This window comes from Panthera leo, chromosome B1 (genome assembly GCF_018350215.1).
Source record: "Panthera leo isolate Ple1 chromosome B1, P.leo_Ple1_pat1.1, whole genome shotgun sequence".
NCBI lineage: Eukaryota > Metazoa > Chordata > Mammalia > Carnivora > Felidae > Panthera > Panthera leo.
This window is the reverse complement of record NC_056682.1, coordinates 184,583,043-184,588,628: the sequence shown is the minus strand read 5'-3', so window position 1 is coordinate 184,588,628 and position 5,586 is coordinate 184,583,043.

Below are 5,586 nucleotides of genomic sequence, written 5' to 3'. Positions count from 1 at the left end.
TGCCATTCATGTGGATGGTGATGTCCCTCACACACACAGTGCACCACTGTACCAGCCCTGAGGAACCATTAGGTCGATTGTTGAACATGGAATCAGAGTGAGGAAAGTCAGGTAGGAAGAGCTTAGAAGTGGTCATCAGATAACATGGTCTGTGACATTCTTCCCCACTGCAAAGATAGTCTTGCCAATAGAACCACAATATTATATGAAGTCTGTTGGCCAAGGTTCCATTCCAAGTGTAGCTTTTGAATGAGACCTCCCTCCATTTAACCAAAAGAAAAGGGTACACTTTACAGACAACTTCATTTCCTCTTTGCATATAATTCCGTTTAAATAACGAAATGCTAACTAAATAAAAAAAGCTAAAGCTTATTTTTCAACATTGTTCCAATAAGACTTAAAAAGCGCTTTTGTTTTTCAAAAAGAAACAACAAATATATGCCAATATGTACTATTTTTCTTATGGCCCTTGGTGTGTAAAATGCTCCGTGCTAATTTAGGTAATTAGGAGACCAAAAAGTTTGCATTTAGTTTGATAAATGAAAACTTGAGTTTAGGATCAAACAGATATCAGTTCAAGCCCCACCTAGTCACTTAGCAGCTTAGTAATCTGGGGCAAGTTCTGGGTCCTCTACACCTCAGTTTCATCAGCTATAAAATGCCAATAATAGTAACCAGTTCATAGAGTAGCTTTGAGAGTGAGATAAAATTACATGAAATAAAACAGCATCTAATCCGTAATGTATTTTCCAAAGTGTTGAGTATTATTGATTGAGTGGAATCAGGGGTTGGCAAACTTTTTCCATAAAGGGCCAGATAGCAAATATTTTTGACTTTGAGGGCCATGACATCTCTGTCCCACCTATTCGACTCTGTAGAGTAGTGCAGAAGTAGCCACAAATACTATATAAATGAATGGGCGTGGCTGTGTTCCAATAAAACTCTATTTACAAAAGCAGGCAGTGGGCTAGATTTGGCCTGCAAACATAGCTTGCCATCTCCCAGACTGGATGAATGGATTGATTTTGTGGCACCATAGTACTATAAATGCAATACTTTTACATCCTTTTTAAAAAAAAATTTTAATGCTCACTTATTTTTGAGAGAGAGACAGAGCATGAGCAGAGGAGAGGCAGAGAGAGAGGGAGACACAGAATCTGAAGCAGGCTCCAAGCTCCAAGCTGTCAACACAGTCCGATGCAGGGCTCAAACCCACAAACCATGAGATCATGACCTGACCTGAAGTCAGAAGCTTAACCAACTGATCCACCCAGGCTCCCCTCCATCCTTTTTATTGTAAACTCTAGGATTAATGCTCAAGGATTCCATGAAAGTTCATCTGCCTCTCCTTGCCTCTCTCTTAATGAACATGCAATAACATCAACTCTACGGGGAAAAAAGCGGCTTCTACCCTATCTCTTCAAGCTCACAGCTTCAAAACCCAAGGAAAAAAACCCTAAATTTGACAAGTGTCCTTACTGGACTCAACATAACATACCCAACGTATTGGAATCGCTATTTTATGTTTTCCAATGTGCTAACAGGCCACATAATTAGGCTTATTATCTGTGCCTCCACATGTTCCTCTGCATTATTGGAGCTGAGTTCTGCCAGCTGTGAATCTTCGCAAAGAGTAGGTGGCATTCCCATTTGATGTGAATACGGAGGGCTCACTCAATTACAGCTCCTTCCAACTTGAAGAAATAAGACACCCCCTCAAGCATTTCAAAATAGTTATTTATAATTAAGGCAAAATAATCATGTTATCTAGAATTTCATCTCAATGGCTTTGATAAATGTATCAACAATTACTCCTTACAGTCTGTAGTGGATTGAATTTTACCTCCTCAGAAAAGATATATCCATACCCTAATCTCCGGAACTTGTGACTATGACCTTACTCAGAAAAAGAGTCTTTACAAGATTGAATCCTGTTAAGTATAACAAGACAAGACCATTATGGATTAAGGACAATTGTCCTTAGAAGAGGCGGAAAAGGAGAGACACAAGGAGAAGTGGAGAAGGCTATGTGAAGGTGGAGGCTCAGCTCCAAGCGATGCAGGCACAAGCCACGGAACACCTGGACCCACCAGAGGCTGGAAGCGGCAGGGGAGGACTCTCGCCCGAGCCCTCGGGGGGAGCACAGCTTGCCAACACATTGGTTTTGGACTTCTGGCTTCCAAAACTGTGCAAGAATAAATATCTGTAGTTTCAAGCCACCAGGTTTGTAGTGATTTGTTATGGTAGCCCTAAAAAAGCAGTATACAGTCCGGATAAATAAAATGGAGTCAAAACGAATAAAATAAAATAGAGCCAAAAGCAAGGCAGATCGTTTAATACAATCATGAAGTTTCAAATTCAACCACTTAGCCAAAATGTCCAACCTACTACACTGTGGGTCTTCTATGCACATATCACTGTGAACGTGTGTGTTCACATCATTGGTAAGACAGAATTATATTGGAGGGTTGTGTTTTGATTTCCCCAAAGACACCAAACCTGTCTCTTTTCTAAGATCTTATCTCTCCCGTACATCATTCAGGAACCATGAGGCCATTCAGTTGCCCACGACAACTTTTCCAAGTATGGTGTTAGAAACAAAGCAGGGACTTCATATAGACAAACACGCATTACGGCGTCCCCGAATAAGCCACTGTTGTCTTGGTTATTATGACCTTGCCTAAGCCCTCATTCAGATACATTCAGCAAGCATTTACTGTGCACCTAGCAGGGTGCTGAGCAGTCAAAGATCAATCACATGTAGTTCTTGTGGTTTAGTCAAAAAAACCAAAGTCGACTGAGAGATGCATGTGATGAGTGGAAAGGTACAGGAGCACAAATAGGGGCACCCCTCCCCCAGCAGGCAGGAGGAGGAGGAGGACATGACACCTGGGCTGAGGCTTGAAAGCTTGGTTAGCTGAACTGGGGGCCAAGACGTGTGGCGTAAGGGAGCAAGAGTAAAAGCGGAGAATTTTGGAAAACTGCAGAGGGTCAGCACGTCTGGATTGGGGATCTCTTTTACAGAAAGACTAGCTATGCAAACAGAGTTGCAAAAGTGAAAAGCCTTGGTGAGGGGTTCGAACTTCACCCTTTAAACAATAGAGCACCATTAAATGGTTTTTCATTGGATTTGCACCCTTTCTTGAGTGTTCCCCTATCAGATTGCTTTTCGGAAACGTTCATCGGCTGGTATGTGGACGCTGGGTCACATCGGGTAGCCAGGGAAACCAGGTAAAGGGGTCGTTGCTGCCACCGATCTGGACTTTCAGAAAACCTAGCAGCAGCAGTAAAGGTGGAGAGGAGGAGAAAGTCTAAGTGAATATGTAGGAGTCAGTCTTAAGACTAGGATGTGGAGGGCGGGGGGAGGGAAGAGTAGCATTTGAGAGTCACTCTGTGGAGGTTTTGAACTCCTGAGAGATTAAGTACTGTGTTTTTATTCATCTCTGTGCCAGCCCAGCCACTGGTCCAAAATATATCTTCAGTTTGTTAGTGGTTGAATCAAATTTCCTAGGTTTCTATTAGAAAGTGAGGTTCTAGGTACTTTGCACCGTACTCCTGGAATACCCTTCACTTTCAAGTATATAAAGCTGTTATGAGAAATAATTTACAGCTCTCAGAAGGGCCTCCTGTTTTTGTTCGTCTGCCCATTTAGCGGCTTCTTACTGGATTAATGGCCTGATGCATGAATCATAGTGACTGCCTGTGCAGAATTAAGTGCTAACAGGAGGTTTTGGGAGAACCAGCTCTGATGCTGCCTGGGCAAAGGTCAGACGGGGCTGAAGCCCCCAGCCCCTCCAACCAGCCTGCCCCCCCACCCCAGGGTCTCTCACAGGCGTCTGTAGCATACATATTTTACTCATTCAATACAAAGGCCCCTGTTCTTTTCTCTCTAGCTACAAATCCCTAAAGAAATTCCTACAGCACTGCCAATTGAAGCCTTTTTAAATCATTTTGTGACTGAGTGAGCAAGCAAAGCACCGTAGGCCCAAGTCTGGACACAACTGAATAGCAGACTGGCTTCCTGAAGCCAGAGTGGCTCCAATGGGCTTTGACAGACAGGCTTTTAGACCTTAGACCAAGAATAGAAAAACAAAAACACAACCAACCAACCAACCAAACAAACAAACAAACAAAACATAAAAAGTAGGGCTAAAAGCTATGCAGAAGAGCAGAGGTAGCAACAGCATGGAGTCATTCAAGAGGGAGAGGTGACCTGGGGCCAGATTGCCCAGAGAAAACCTTGCAGAAGTGCCTGGGTGGCTCAGTCAGTTGAGAGTCCAACTTTGGCTCAGGTCACAATCTCGCGGTTTGTGGGTTGGAGCCCCACGTCAGGCTCTTGCTGACAGCTCAGAGCCTGGAGCCTGCTTCGGATTCTGTGTCTCCCTCTCTCTCTGCCCTTCCCCTGCTCACGCTCTCTCTCTCTCTCTCTCAAAAATAAATAAATATTAAAAAAGGGAAAGAAAGAAAAGAAAGCCTTGCAGAGATGGCTTGGATTAGGTCTCTAAAGAAATTAACCAGAGTCTTGGGGAGGTGTTCTTGGCAATTTGTGCTGGATGATTCATTCATGGGCCATGCATGGCATAATGCTTAACATCCCCAACTTCTGCTCCCTAAGTACCAGTAGGTCCAAAATGCTCCCTGACATGCACAGGTTTTCAAATACCCCCTGCAGGAGTGGACTTTCCTCAGTGTGGACCACTGATGGGTAGCAAAGGGATGTGTGAGGGTGATTGAAATGGAGGAGATTCAGATGGGGAGGAGGGGCACATGAGACTCATTCTGGGACCCTTGGTAGAGCAGAGTGTTTGTGGTAGACGACACAGTAGGAAAACAACATTTAAAATGGGCTAAAAATGAAGTTTATCGTTAAATACTATTCACAACGTGTTCGAGCGGCCCCAAAAGATCATTTTAAACACTCACATCAGGTCCAATTAAGAAGTCAAAGGCATGTAGTAGATGGAAGTGAATTCTTTTTTTTTTTTTTTTTTTAACATTTATTTATTTTTGAGACAGAGACACAGCATGAACAGGGGAGGGGCAGAGAGAGAGGGAGACACAGAATCCGAAACAGGCTCCAGGCTCTGAGCCGTCAGCCCAGAGCCTGACGCGGGGCTCGAACCCACGGAGCGCGAGATCGTGACCTGAGCTGAAGCCGGACGCTCAACCGACTGAGCCACCCAGGTGCCCCGATGGAAGTGAATTCTAAACTGGGACCTAATTGAATCCCAGCCTCACCACTTACTAGCTATTTCCTTGGGCAAGTTACTCCTGTTAACTCGCCCTGCTTTATCATCTTCAAAATGAAGATCCTACTTTCTCAAAGAATTAATGGGATGTCTTCATGTTGGAGGAGGTCATCAAGAGGACGTGACCTGGTTCACCCACGGGCACAGGTGGACACAGCCGATCTGAGGCACCTCGCTCCCTCCCCTCTATATATTCGGCCCACTGTTGCCACAGCTGGAGCCACTTGAAGGAAGCAACCTAGAGAGAGTAAGGTGTTGTTGAGCCAGCCTGGACTCTACATAAGAGTAAGACCTCTAGGGACGCCTGGGTGGCTCAGTCGGTTGAGCGTCCAACTTT